Raw genomic sequence first — 15,447 nt, forward strand, 5'->3', positions numbered from 1 at the left:
AACCCCAAAATAACCTCACCTCTTTCCTAGCCTGGACTTGATTTTATGTCCTTCATAGCTTACATGTATGTACATTGTTATTATTTTGTTGCTATGTCCTGTTTGACTCTGCACCCACATGGACTGCAGCTCCCCAGGCTCCTCTGTCCATGGAATTCTCCAGGCAAGAATCCTGGAGTGGGTTGCCATTTCCTTCTCCAGGGAATCTTCCCGATGCAGAGATGGAACACACATCTCCTGCACTGGCAGGTGGATTCTTTATCACTGAACCACCAGGGAAGGCCTGGTGGGCTGTATGTCACCTACACTTAATCTGTTGTAGTAAATGAGAAATTTAAAATGTGGGTTTGTGGGTGTTTTAATTCTTCTCTCTTTCTTTTCGGCTTTTAAAACATGATTTCCCTTCATGAAACTGACCTCATGGCTTACTTACAAGTCATGAGCTACTTTTTAAGAGCGGCCCTTGAGCAACCCTCACCCACTGCACTGGGAACAAGGCTATCAGCTGTCCTCATTCCTAAGCCTTCAAGTAGTTGATACTTGATGGATGTGTTGTCTTTCTATTGTATTAATAAAACGACTTGTATTGCCTGTATGGGAAATGAAAACATTCCTCCTTGTTGCTCCAAAGGTTTTATTTCTTCTATTTTTAATGATATGGACTAATTAACCCCAAAATAACCTCACCTCTTTCCTAGCCTGGACTTGACTATTAAGCCTATGGTTCTGTGAATTTTCTGCTGCTGCTGCTAAGTCGCTTCAGTCGTGTCCGACTGTGCGACTTTAACGCCATCGTAAAGAACAGGCATCAGGCTGCTGGAGTTTGACAACCTTGATTCCAGCATGCTGGGGTCCAGCCCCGGCTGATCCAGGGAGTTTGAAGCGGGGACGGCATTGGTGAATACACTGGCTTTAATTAAATATTAATTAGAGATATAAAAAGTAATAGAATGAGGATAGCTCGGTAGGAAAATTCAGTGGAGAAAAGAGGCTGAGTAGCTTGGTTTATGAGGGGGACCAATAAAACTTCAAGACAAGAAGTTTGCACCACTTACGTAGGCCGCAGGCGTCCTTCCGTTCTCCCGAAGGAGAGGAGACACTGAGGCCTCCCTGGTTGGATCTTAGAAGCCCAGGCATAATTAGTAAGCATGGCGGGTTCCGCGCTCCAGGTGGAGACTCAGCCAGAGTTTAAGAGAGAGAGTGACATGGGGAGACCAGTATTTCGAGAAACTGATCCCAATTCTTTATTTTCCATGGTCTACTTTTATACACTGAGATGTTATGCAAAAGTCACACGGGGTCAGCAGTCCTGACTTTTATCAAAGTCAGGTGCTTCATACAAATGTATACAGAGGTCTTAGGGGTGTTACATCATCTTCTGGCCAGGGGGCCTGCTGACAATTTATGACCCTCTCCTTGTGACAGCGGTCAGTCAACCAGGACACTAATTTCTCCAGGAGTGATTATTCTTAAAACAGATGCCACCCAAATAAAGTTACATTCCTATAGGGTGAGGGTGTAGTGGGTTTTAGTTAAGGAAAGAATTTACTTAGCCTAAGGTCTAACGTGATTTATATCAAAGGTTAATACTTATTTCTTCTATATATTCATTAATGTGTGTAAGGGCAGGGGATGTGGAGACTTAGCAACAAACATTGGCTCAACAAATGAAAAACCCTTCACCAATACAATTTCTAATCAGCCCACTATCCTTATACTAATGGTTTTCTAACTTTTCTAAGGAACCTGTTTTTAGAAGGTTTAAAGCATCCCGTGCCTCTCATGGTTGGGAGGCTGTGAGCAATCACATGTGGCCGGACAAGCCTGTCAGGCAGGCTAGAGAACCTTCAGAGGAGTTTGTAGGTTAAAACACTCTTGTCACGCCCAGGAGTTTTTATTAACTGTAGCTCTAAGTTAACTCCTTCTCCGAAAGAGGTGGTGGGGGCCAGCCCCCTGTAAAGTCAGAGGCGTAGGGGAGAGCACAAAGTAGTAAAGTAGGCAGGCTCTGGTTACGGGGGTAGATGTTTGAGGATTTCCAGGGGGACTCCTGATGCTCAATCCCGCCTTTGCGTATGTCGAGCCTCCTTCCTCATGACCTTTGCCACAGGCGGAGTGCCTCACGCCGGCCCCCAACACCAGCATCAGGCACTCAGCACTCAGGCACTTAGGCTGGGAGCCCGGTGTTTAAACAGACGGCATCTGCCACTGCAGCCCGCCCGCCAGCCACCTCTCAACTGAGAGGACATTCATCTCCCTCACATCTCCTGTACATTAATCGAGCAAAACAGTCTTCCTGTTGGTCAACTAAAGTAATCGGAACTAAGGCAGGAGCTAAGACTTCAAAGGATGATTTGGAGCCATCCAAACCACTCTAGATCTCCCTGGTTGAGACGCTTTGGGGCGCATAGGCTCAAAACGTGGCGCCTCCCCTTAGGAGTTGCAGATTATAGCCCAGGTTGTCAGGGATGGTATTAATCGGCAGAATCTTCAGCCTCCTGGCTGAAAAGCAGACGGGGATTTCCACATGACAGGCCCTTGGGCGTCGGAGACTCCACAAGATGGGGACAGTCTCAAAGGAAAGTAGAATAGACCTCATCAAGGGAAACTGACAAGTCCTTACCTCTGGGCAACTAGTATCGTTTCCTTTTTTGTAGAGGAAGATCATACAGCAGAGGCTCTTGAGTTTATTTATAGCATTACCGTAGGAAAGAAAACATTATTAATATGAAATCTAACACTTTATCCAATTTTTCTTAGAGTCAAAATGGTTTTTGTGATTTGCAATAATCTGCTTTGTCAAATTTCATATTTTCTGTTTCTTTTTAAAAATTACTTTGTAATTTACAGTTTAAAAAATTAATGGTGGAAATGAAATAGGAATAAATGTTAGATATTATGAACGAAAAACTAAAAAAATTTTTAAACACCAACTAAGTACTCTAGCCTCTATGGAGCTTAGTGTATTTTATTTGTATGTACATGACTTTATTACTTCATGCATATGTTGATGAGATTCTTTTTATGTTTATCAAAATTGAATACGATCTTTGAAATATTTTTCAGGCCACATTAGTTGAGTTTTAGACTGCCCAGGTTTAAATCCCAGGAGTTCTGCAAACTATGTGACCTCAATCAAGTTACTTAATATTGTTGAAATTTTCTCATTTGTAAAATAGGATATTATAAAAGACATTTGATTCTATAGCATTGTCATGGGAATTAATTAATTTAATTTAATTTAATTAATCCATATAAAATGTTTAGAACTGTCTCCTTGATACATAATTAGGTCTTCAGTATTTATTAATAGTAGCTATCTATTACTTTTTGTTCATAATTGCAGCATTTAAAAATGCTAGATCTTATTAATGTCAACTTTTCATTTGTTGATGAAATATGGCTTCGTGAAAGAGTTTTGCAATAGGAAATTCAAGCCTGTGTCTTGTTAAAACCTAGTTTAAAATAACCTGTGGAAGGAAACCAATAAGCAAATAATACTATTAAAATTTTCTTCTTGAATTATCACTTCATTTACCAGCAGTTGCCTTGATCTGTGCCTGTATGTTTTTTGAAAAATATTGGGTTTATATTTAGTGCTGTGCTAAGTTGCTTCAGTTTTGTCTGACTCTTTGCAACCCTATGCACTGTTGCCCGCCAGGATCCTCTGTTTGTGGGATTCTGTAGGCAAGAATACTGGAGTGGGTTGCCATGCCCTCCTCATATTTAGAATCATATACTATTCACACAAGTAAGGTGGTAGGTAAGTTCTGCTCCCACTCCAACCCCAACTTTAAATAGAGCAGCTTCAGTTTTATCTATTTTTAATAGTTGAGCTTCTGGGAAATTCTGAATGAATGGTATGTCATCAACTTAAAAATACCCAAATATTTTAAAAATTTAGTTTATACATCTGATTTAATGGATAAGAAAGCTGAGGTGTTGAGAGGTAACATGGAGGAGATGACCCCTCCCTAGAAGAAGGTGTAGAACAACACCAAAAAACTCTAAAAATTATTTATAGGTGGTTTTTGTTGTCTGAAATACACATCACATTCCAAGCTATAAGCACTGCTACTGCTACTGCTAAGTCACTTCAGTCGTGTCCGACTCTGTGTGACCCCATAGACAGCAGCCCACCAGGCTCCCCCGTCCCTGGGATTCTCCAGGCAAGAATACTGGAGTGGGTTGCCATTTCCTTCTCCAATGCATGAAAGTGAAAAGTGAAAGTGAAGTCGCTCAGTCGTGTCCGACTCTTAGTGACCCCATGGACTGCAGCCCACCAGGCCCCTCCGTCCATGGGATTTTCCAGACAAGAGTACTGGAGTGGAGTGCCATCGCCTTCTCTGTATAAGCACTAGAGAAACAGAAATACTCACTTTTTTTTATGGAATTGTTTTCCTGTATGTAATAATATTTAATACTTATTTGTACATGTTATGTCATGATGTGGATTATTTTATTTAATCTTTGAATGGCATTCGAAGTAGGTTTTTTTTTTAATTCTTAATTACCAGTGAAATTTTTTTTTTTTTTAAGTTCTTATTCATAGATGATGGATGTGAGGTCCTAGATCAAATGTTAGGGTGAAACTATGATTCAACCCAGCTCGACAGGCTTCAAAATACATGCTTTTTATCAGTCCTATGAACTTTCCATGGAGAAGGAAATGGCAATCCACTCCAGTCTTCTTGCCTGGAAAATCCCATGAGCGGAGAAGCCTGTTGGGCCCCAGTCCATGGGGTCACAGGGAGTCGGACACAACTGAAGTGACTTAGCACACATGCACGCACATACTGAGAGGAAGGGCTTCCCAGGTGGCTCAGTGGTAAAAAACCCACCTGCCAAAGCAGGAGATGCAGGATGCACAGGTTGACACAGGACTGAGCAACTAACACACACACTAAGAGGAAAATCACCTGTGTCATCTGTGATGAAAGGAGGACTTGAATCTTCTGATGATCCATTAATTATAATGCAAACTTATTAGGATTATAATGATTATAAACACATGCTGTGGGAAATAAGTAATTGAAAATATAATGTGTGTGTATATATATATATATATATATATGACACGAAACATTTAATTCATAGGAACGATTAGTGATGAGAATTTTAGGCACTATATTATCCTATTGGGAAAAACTCTTTTGCGTCCTCTTCACATCCTATCACATAAGCTTACTTCACTCCTGGGGCACAACCAGCCAAATACTATCTAACCCAGATGTTTGCAGGGAAGCTTTGGTAAAATGCTCCTTCATAAGGCTCAAGTTTCTAACATTTCCTATCCCATTAATGATTTTTTTCCCCTCTCTGGAAACAAATGGAATTAACCAGTGGTGATTTCCTCTGTGACTCTAACATTAGTCACACTAAGATTACTGTGCATATTTCCCCGAAGATATATTTTACATCGTGTAACGAATGAACCATTTAATTCTTAAGATTTTCCAGTGAAAAGTTCCTCTCTCAAGTTGTAACTTGCTGTTTAATCTTGTTAGAGGAAAGAGGCAGGTAACTATTGCATCCATCTCATAAAAGATAATAACATTTTGAGGTTAACTGAGTGATTCATGTCTTACCTAGGAAAGATTATAAAATTATATTAGAAATCCCACCCTTCTGAAGCAGTCAGAAGGTGTATGCAGAAGATGTTATCTTCAACCACTCGCCCCACCTCCCCCACCTCCAAAACAAAAAAAACATGGGTGGGGAAGTTTAGATCTATTCAGGTCTTTATCATCTTGCTAAATTGGTAATAGTGAAAAGCCCTAACAACTCCTTTCCTCATCACCACTTCATAACAATCACCCTCCTCCCCATCACCTTAGCATGTAGAAAAGATACCTTCTTTTGCTCAAATATGTCTTCAAATCTTAAAAGTTAGCTTGACTAGGCATCAAAGTTAATATACTTTTTATCTGTTATATATATATATCTTTATATATCTGTTATAATGTAGTAGTACTTTCATGAAAGGAAAGGGAAAACATTTTCGTTGCACAAACAGGTAATGAATACTCAATTGCACATAGAGAGGATTAGCAGACTAAATGATCCAATGATCAGTAAACATACAACCTGACTTAGGAGGCCTTGAAGATGCAGAGTGCAGTCCCACCGTTTTGTGCTGGACCTTCTAACGAAGGGACTAGTAACTCCTTCCAGTTAATTCTCGAAGTGTGACAGGAGATTTGTAGAATATAAAGAACTCGGAACACTTGTTTCTGGATTGTGTCTTAGTGCGTGAGTGCTCAGTCAGGTCTGACTCTTTTCACCCCCACGGACTGTAGTCCACCAGGCTCCTCTGTCCATGGGATTCTCCAGGCAAGAATACTGGAATGGGTTGCCATTTCCTCCTCCAGGGGATCTTCCTGAGCCAAGGATCAAATCCACATCTCTTCTGTCTCCTGCATTGGCAGGCGGGTTCTTTACCACTGAGCCACCCAGGAAGTTCTGAATTGTTTCTTAGGATTTCCCTCAATTCCCCCAGATCTTTTCTGAGTCTCTTGTTTGTCCAAAATTCCAGAGCCCATGGGCTGCACCCATTGCACAAATTTCATTTGCTTTGGCCCTTGGGTCCCTCTCTCCTGTTAGGACTAGCTATAGTCATTGAAATGGTTTTCCAATGTTGACAGCATTTCCAGGGTGTATTTATTCAGCAGGTTAGCCTGACAGTTGTGTAAGTATTCAGATTTGTTTAGAGAAAGGATATACCAGGTGACTGTGATTTTCATTACTACTAACCATTGCTGGTCTTTAGGAAATGGTTAATTTTTCTAGGAAATGCATGAAGTTGTTAACTTTAATATTTATGTTTGGAAAGATAAATACAGTTTCAGTTTGCAAAGTTCAGAAATTGCCTATTCTAGGGGTTCTCAAAAGATTGTCAAACTCCATTTCCTCTGGGGAACAGTAACTTCAGTCAGTATCTAAACAGTAAACAGGTTTAAGGAAAAAAGCAAGAGAGTTAAAACCTTTTTATCATAGCTTGCAATTGCTGTTATATTTGGCACAATCAGAGGAAAACTGCCATTTACTAACTAAGAATTGCAGTTTATCTTGTTGACTTATTTTAGGTGCTGGAATCATCACTACAGTGACGATTAAAATCAGCTGTTTGAATTCTAGCTCTACTATGATCCGAGGGGCCTCCTATTATGAACTTCATCAAGATAACTAGACAGGACTGGCTGAGCCAAGAGTGAACAATGAACTCTACACAAGTTGCATGCCTTTAATGAGCAACACAACGGCAATGAGTAAACAGTGGCATTGTGACAGTAACTTCCAGTCATTCCTCAATAAGAATTCATGAAATCATGCAGATAAGGCCAGGGGACATACTGTCCTCATTTTATTGTCTATGTAATATATCTACTGTTTCTTTCCCTACTTATATGCCTCACCATCCTATACTGGGCAGGAGAATCGGACTTCGGTGATGCACTCGTCCATTTCGTTTGACTACGGTACCCACAGCAGCTAGGACAGGATCTGGCGCTTAAACTTCAACACGTGAGTCTGAATGAACAAGTGGAGTCTCTTTCTTGACTTAGGACTCTGTTAAATTTTTTTTTTTTTTTCTGCTGGTATATTCCCACTGCTATAACCTAGGTTCCTCTCTTGCTACACTGCATGTTTCTTAGCTGATTCTGTGATTTGCTAGGGTGGTGGAAAGATCTTCAGAAGTTAATTTTTCCTGTTCATTTAAAAAATAATCATATTTTACAGTAGGACTGTTTATTGAAGAAAGTTTTGAAAATATACCAAAATACATGTGAGAAAATAAATATCCCCGTGATTCCACTGCCCACAAATAACCATTTAATATTGAGGTGGGGGGGCAGGTTCTGATATCTTGTTGAGTAGAATGGCGACTCAGAGGGTAAAGAAATCCACCTGCAATGTGGGACACCTGGGTTTGACCCCTGGGTCTGGAAGATCCCCTGGAGAAGGGAATGGCAACCCACTCCAGTATTCGTGCCTGGAGAATCCCATGGACAGAGGAGCTTGGTGGGCTATATATAGTCCATGGGGTCACAAAGAGTCAGACACAACTGAGCAACTAATACTTTCTGATACCCTATGTGCTTATTATATTTCTTTGATTAAGCTAATATCATAATTACAATTTTAACATGATTTTTAAATTCAATATTTTATGATATTTTCCTAGGAGCTAAATATTCTAAATTTCCTAGTTTGTTAAATTAGTGATGTTTAAATAACTATCTTTGGCATTTTATATTTATTTTATCATATGCATTTTCCTATTTTAGCAACTCTGTTTGTTCCAATTGTTTTTCTTGTTGTTATAAATCATACTTTAACTAGAATCTCTGTACTTTTGCTACCATATTCTTCTTACAGGTTTCCACAATGTTTCCTTAGGATGGAAATTCTGAGTTGAAGCAGAAGGTTTTCAAATCTCTAGTTGCATTCTGCTAAACTTCTTCCCAGAAAGACAGTACCAGTTTACACTGGTTGGGGCTTTCCTTTCATGTAAAGATTAGCTGGTAGCTCAAAGTTAGACCGAGAAAGGATCCAGCGTAGCACAGGAGTCAGGCTGCAACACACACCTCTCTCCCATGCCACCTCTACTGCCTCACCCTGGGGGTGTGCCAGTTCACCAATTTATACCCACTGTTACTAAGGTTTTACCTCCTTTTCTTTTAAAATTAGAGACCTTATCTATGAGATTTATTCTAAAAATGGCTGCTTCCAAGACTAGAGTATTATAGTTTTAGAATTTTGCCTCTTTTTGGTTACTGGAGACTTACTGCTTTACCCAAGGGCACAAGGGCTGTATAATCCAATTCAGAGACAGGGTCATGGTTAAATCACCAGAGTCAGCACTGGTGCCTAAAAATGTTATTGGGACTATAACCCATCATGTGTGCCTTTGGAATGTCATCCAATATAATGTGCTAAATAGACTAACGCAGACCATACCCTTCATAATAGAGTGAAGTAGAAGTGATGATTGGCAACGTTGAAATTCATGCCATGTGAATTTGCAAATATGTCAGATAAACAATTAAAGCCAAGGGTTCCACACTGTATCATAAGGACAAATAGTGCTGAGCTGTTTCAAGGTATTGTTTCCTAAAACACTAGAGGAAGCTATGCCATGCATGGATTTCCATTAAATTGTTCCTCCCTAGGATGGAGGGACAACTTGTCTATAGCCTCTAATGCCCTTTGGGGTGCACTTGAATACATTTGAGGAGATGACATTGAACCAGGTACACAGCAAAATTAACTTATAATTTTAATAGAAAAATAAGGGGCATGTCTTCTCTTGATGTTTTCAATCCTTTCCTTACTTATCTTCCCTATCAGTGACATTTTTTAGATGGATGAGCAAAGAGAAGTGCCTACTTCTGAGAGGAGACATAGAATCACAGGGAATAGAATCAGAGAACTGAGGACTGAGTCTGGGAGCTGCTTGGTTCATAAGATAATTCTCTGGGATAAAACAGTGTCACAGTAGAGTTGGGAGGGTTTCAATCCTCTTCAGGCAACTCACCAGTTCAACCAATATTTACTGACTGCTGGCTGTGTGCTTAAAAAACTGTTCTAAATCCATGGACAAATCCATGAGCAGAAAACAGATTCGTCCTTGTCCTTAGGTCAGTTGCCATTGGACATGGGGAGACAGACATTAATCACATAATTTCACAAACAACTGTATAAATGCAGTTGTGTAGAGGGGCAGGGTAGAGAACAGAGGGTGCTGACTTTGCGGGGAAGATCAGAGAACACTTTCCCTGAGAAAAACGATGCCTGAGTTATGACCCGAGGCATTAGCTAGGTAAGAAGAGGGTGGATGAGGAATCAAGATGGAGAAATTGTGTGTTCAGGGCAGAGAGCTGGTGGTGTAGATGGAGAAGATGGACCATGTTAAGGAATATTTAGGACACGATCCTCACGGAAATTGATGAGGATTTGGAATGAAGGGTAGAGGCAAAGTGAGGTGTCAATACAAGCAGGTAGGTTTCTGGTTTGAGCAATTGTTTGGGTGGTGGTGCCACATCCTGAGCTTAAAAAATAATGAAAAATGATCAGGGTTGGGGGAGTATTTGATGACTGGTTTTGAATATGTGTTGAAATGTTTTTGAAATATCCTAAATGAAATGTGTAGATAGCTGAGTACGATATTCTGAGGGAACACATGGGTTGGAGGTACAAGTTTTCGCCTCATGTAGGTACTGGCTATTGAAGCTGTGGATACAGGTAACGTTACCAAGGTGAAAATTTAAGTGGGTGGAAAAACAACAAGGCATAGGCCTAGTCTGCTATGTTCAAGAGGCCGTTTTTCTCCCCCAGGACTTTTTTTTTTAAGATGGACTATCTGTAAAGTCTTTATTGAATTTGTTACAATATTGCTTCTGTTTTACCTTTTGGTTTGTTTGGCTGTGAGACATGTGTGATCTTAGTTCCCTGACCAGGGATTGAACCCTCATCCCCTGCATTGGAAGGTAAAGTCTTAACCACTGGATTGCCAGGGAAGTCCCAATGATGAGGCTTCTTGAGTCTAATTCCCCCTCCCCTAATCTATCAAGGGAATATAGTATTTCATGAAGGAGACGTGGTGGTTAGTGGTGACATTCTTTGTTGAAGAATCAAGTAAGATGAAAATGTTAGCTGGGCTAAGGGCTATTGTGGACATTGTTGCTTTACTGGGAGCCATTTCAGGGAATTGTTTGGCCAGATAATAGATTGGATTGGACAAAATCCAATCTATTGGACACAGACAAAAAGTTCAGACAAGTTGAGAAGCCTGTGAGGAAAAGGAGAGATTGAAGCAGTACTTGGAAAGGAATATGGAACTGATGAAGTTTTCTTTTTTTTTTTTTCATTTTTAATGGCTGAAATTTCATGTAAAACTAATTGAACAGTTCGAACAACAGGAAGGGAATATACAGAAGAGAGAAAAGATAATCAGCAGCAAAAGGTTCTTAAATCATACAGGAAAGCACTGGTCCAAAGCAGAGAATTTAGATTGAGTTAGGAAAAGAGAGAGCTCTTTAATTTTTCCAGAAAGAAAGAAATCTAGGTGATTGGACATGTAGATGGATACTTGTCTGATATCAAGGAAATGAGGCAAATCCTTCTCGATGCTCTTCTTTGTAAAGTTCCTACCTCTTTATGAAAAGGTGATTTGCTGAGTTTGAGAGACGAGGAGAGTGGTTTGAGGAGAAAAGAAGACTTGTGATGCTGTCACTGGGGTGAGTGTACGAGTGGATGAACTCAGCCTGACAAAGATGATGAGACTGTCAGGTGGTACTGAAGATCCCATCGAAGGCTGGGGATTGTGGGTTTACCATGGAGATTATCTGGCTTCGTGTGACTTTTCTGACTGCACTCCGTTGCTGAGAGGTAGGCATCAGGAAAGCAGTCACATGGATTCAGTTTGGGGGTTTCCTAGAGGGCAGTAATGAACACAGCAGAAAGGCAATGAAATGTATAGTGTTGTCAAGCATATGATTGAAGCAGTGAAGCATGTATTCTAAATGGTCTCAGAAGGAAAACACAGAGAAGAGAGGGAGATAAACTGGGAGGGAAAAAAGAGTGAGCATTGGGCTTCCCAAGTGGCTCTAGCGGTAAAGAACTCACATACCAGTGAAGAAGATGTGAGAGACATGGGTTCAATCCCTGGGTTGGGAAGATCCCCTAGAGGAAGGCATGGAAAGCCACTCCATTATTCTTGCCTGGAGAATCCCATGGACAAAGGAACCTGGTGGGCTACAGTCCATGGGATTACAAAGAATTGGACATGACTGAAGTGACTTTGGAAGGAAAGTTATAACCAACCTAGATAGCATATTCAAAAGCAGAGACATTACTTTGCCAACAAATGTTCATCTAGTCAAGGCTGTGGTTTTTCTTGTGGTCATGTATGGATGTGAGAGTTGGACTGTGAAGAAGCCTGAGCACCGAAGAATTAATGCTTTTGAACTGTGGTGTTGGAGAAGACTCTTGAGAATCCCTTGGACTGCAAGGAGATCCAACCAGTCCATTCTGAAGGAGATCAGCCCTGGGATTTCTTTGGAAGGAATGATGCTAAAGCTGAAAGTCCAGTACTTTGGCCACCTCATGCGAAGAGTTGACTCATTGGAAAAGACCCTGATGCTGGGATGGATTGGGGGCAGGAGGAGAAGGGGACGACAGAGGACGAGATGGCTGGACGGCATCACTGACTCGATGGACGTGAGTCTGGGTGAACTCCGGGAGTTGGTGATGGACAGGGAGGCCTGGCGTGCTGTGATTCACGGGGTGGCGAGGAGTCGGACACGACTGAGTGACTGAACTGAACTGAAGTGACTTAGCACACACACACATACCCCCCACCCCTCACCACACACACATACATGAGTGAGCATTAGACTGGAGACCATGATGAAGTTAAAGGATTGTTGTAGCAGAAGTAACTGAAAAAAACAAACTGAAATAATAAGACTCAGTCAAAGGGTAGCATATATGTGAATTACTTCTTTGGATGTAGAGAAGTCCAAGGTGAGGTCATGCTCATTGGAGATGTAGAGACTGAAGAACTAAGAGGCCAAGGCACGGGGCTGGGTGATCCAAGGGAACTTGTAGGACACGTAAGCATGGTGTCTTGTGGATGCTGGGGACAAATACAAGTCAGGAATTAAAGTCTCTGGTGGTCTACAGGTAGTGTTACTGACTTCAGAAGATAACAGTGCTTAAAAGGTGGGGAGTTTGATGTGATTGAATGATGCAAGCTTCAAAGAGTATTTCCCTTTCCTTCCCTTCCTTTTCCATTTCAGGATTATGAGATTAATGATCAAAAGTAGCAATGGAGAACAAGAAAACATCAGTCCTGCTTCCTAGGTTGAGGGTATATGGGACGTGAGAAAATGTGTGTGTGTGTGGTCTTCTGACTCCTTGGTTGTCTTTAGTGAATATTTAGTGTGGATATGTTTATCAGTCTGTTCTTATTAGGCCTACTCATGGTGGAGCCTTCAAGATATGTATACTAGCCACTCATTTGAGCTGGATTTATGAGTATCTGTTGCACGTGTGGAACAAAAACTGAAGCTGATTGAAAGACCATGTGGTATCAATGAAAGTTTCAATTAAAACCTGAAGATAGATTATGAAGTCAAACCAGGGATGATGAAGAAGTCATATGGCTAGGCAGGAGTTCAGAGTTAGGCCGAGGAATCACGGATCTGATTTCTTCTCTTGGGGCCTCACATGGTTGAGGCATGAACAACAGTGGCCTGTCAGGATATTGGCTCACGGTGTAGGGCCTTCCCGGATGGCTCAGCGCAGTCATTTCCTGCCATAGATAGGTCAGCGATGACCCTGCAGTTTTGATGCTCTCTTATTTCCCTGTATTTTATCACCGTTATTTCTTCTAAGAGTACTGAATATATTCATTAGTATGTTATCCCACTGTTATGCATATAAATATATCTTATATATGACATTGAAATGTGTCTATAATATATTGTTGAGTGAGAAGAGTGGATTTCCAAATTGATGTATGACTTATTTGCCTGATTCAGACTTATGAGTTGGTGTCATAACTATGAAAAGGGGACAATGTTGTGGTCCTGCTTTGTAGATGACACACACATACACACACAGCCACAGTTTCCTTATCTTTAAGTTATCTTCTTTGAGAGTTTGGAGCAAAACAGTATTTCAGTGTTATTGGATTTATGAATATTTATCATGTCAATTCATTATTTCTTTAGTGAAAGGATGTGGTGTCACATATTAGTCAACTCTGAGCCAGTTTAAAAGATAAATTATAAATGCTTAAAAATTACCTAACAACTGGTACAAAACCATAAAAATGAAGAATATAGAAAATTGATAATTGTCAGGAAGGGAAAGGCAAAGAGTTCTAGGAATGAAAGAAAATTAAAGTAATGAAGATCTTTTCCATACTCACGAATTGGAAAAGTAGCACTTTGATCAGGAGGTCAGCTTTTAGTAGCATACTATGAACTCAGCAAGGAGGGGCGAAAAGAGGAGCATCTTTTTAAGTTTAGGGAACAGGAAATGGACCAGGGGTAACTTAGAGGAGAAGAGACTCGACATGAACTTGAAGGATGGATATGAGTTGGCCAGGTAAAAGATTCCAGTGTGAACAAACAGCACACACTGTGTTGGTGGGAAAGGATCATAACAGTTGGGAAGCTTACCTTCAGTAAAGAACAATAAAGTGTTACTTTAAGCAGAGATAAGCCTTGGAAAGGGTTAGAAGCCTTAGTGGATACCACCAATATTTTTAAAAATTAATTTTGATTGGCATATAGTCACTTTACAATATTATATTAGTTTCTGCTGTACAGCAGAGTGAATCAGCTATACATATATACGTATAGTCCCTCTTTTTTTTGATTTCCTTCCCATTTAGTTCACCACATAACATTAAGTAGAGTTCCCTGTGCTATACAGTAGGTTCTCCTAAGTTATCTGTTTTATACATAGTAGTGTATATATGCGGAGAAGGCAATGGCACCCCACTCCAGTACTCTTGCCTGGAAAATCCCATGGATGGAGGAGCCTGGTAGGCTGCAGCCCATGGGGTCGCTAAGACTCAGACACGACTGAGCGACTTCCCTTTCACTTTTCACTTTCATGCATTGGAGAAGGAAATGGCAACCCACTCCAGTGTTCTTGCCTGGAGAATCCCAGGGACGGGGGAGCCTGGTGGACTGCCGTCTATGGGGTCGCACAGAGTCGGGCATGACTGAGGTGACTTAGCAGCAGCAGCAGCAGTGTATATATGTCAGTCACAACCTCCCAGTTCATCCCACCATCCCTCTTCCATTAGTGGAGACAATCAACATTAAACATAACAGCTTTGGATGTGGGTTTTCCTTATGGTTGATACACTATTCAAACCCTGCTGTTGGTTTAAATTAACATGAAGACACTATTCATCTTCCTTTTATTGAATATTTACACAAAGTTATAATTGCTGGCATTCTTATTTCTATCTGGTGAATCCACTCAATAGAGATTCCTCAACAGCAAAACCCAACTTACATGTATTCCCTAACTGGAATCCAGTGCCTTCAGCCTTTCAATAGAGTATGCCAACTAAATGGATATAGTAAAATGAGTAGTGTTGGTGATTCTGTGTGTGTGTGGTTGTGTGTTTAGAGGGCAGTTATCAACTCCTTTGTCTCCCCCTGAAAGATGTTGGAAACAAACAGTAATATAAGCAGTGAACCTAAGCAGTAAAGAGAGCCCTGTACCCTGATACCTCCAAACCCTTAATAGTGACATGAAGAAAAGAACGCCTAATCTTCAGGAATAGACCATTGTCAAACAAACAAACTGTGGAACAAGGTTTTGTGATAGGTAGATCACATAGAGATGAAATAAATATTTAGCTAGATACTAGAAAACCCACTCCAGTACTCTTGCCTGGAGAATCCCATGGATGGAGGA

The 15,447-nt window shown here is 40.7% G+C and overlaps 1 long non-coding RNA gene across 1 annotated transcript in view; it reads left to right on the forward strand.

Moving 5' to 3' along the window:
* Nucleotides 1–7,391: 7,391 nt before the first annotated feature.
* The window catches only part of LOC113891728, a 121,034-nt gene continuing 112,978 nt past the window's right edge, over nt 7,392–15,447 (forward strand). The window contains exon 1 of the long non-coding RNA XR_003510870.1: nt 7,392–7,521. This is a non-coding gene — a long non-coding RNA (uncharacterized LOC113891728). The remainder of the gene's footprint in view (nt 7,522–15,447) is intronic.

Source organism: Bos indicus x Bos taurus, chromosome 4, assembly GCF_003369695.1.
Source record: "Bos indicus x Bos taurus breed Angus x Brahman F1 hybrid chromosome 4, Bos_hybrid_MaternalHap_v2.0, whole genome shotgun sequence".
Lineage (NCBI taxonomy): Eukaryota > Metazoa > Chordata > Mammalia > Artiodactyla > Bovidae > Bos > Bos indicus x Bos taurus.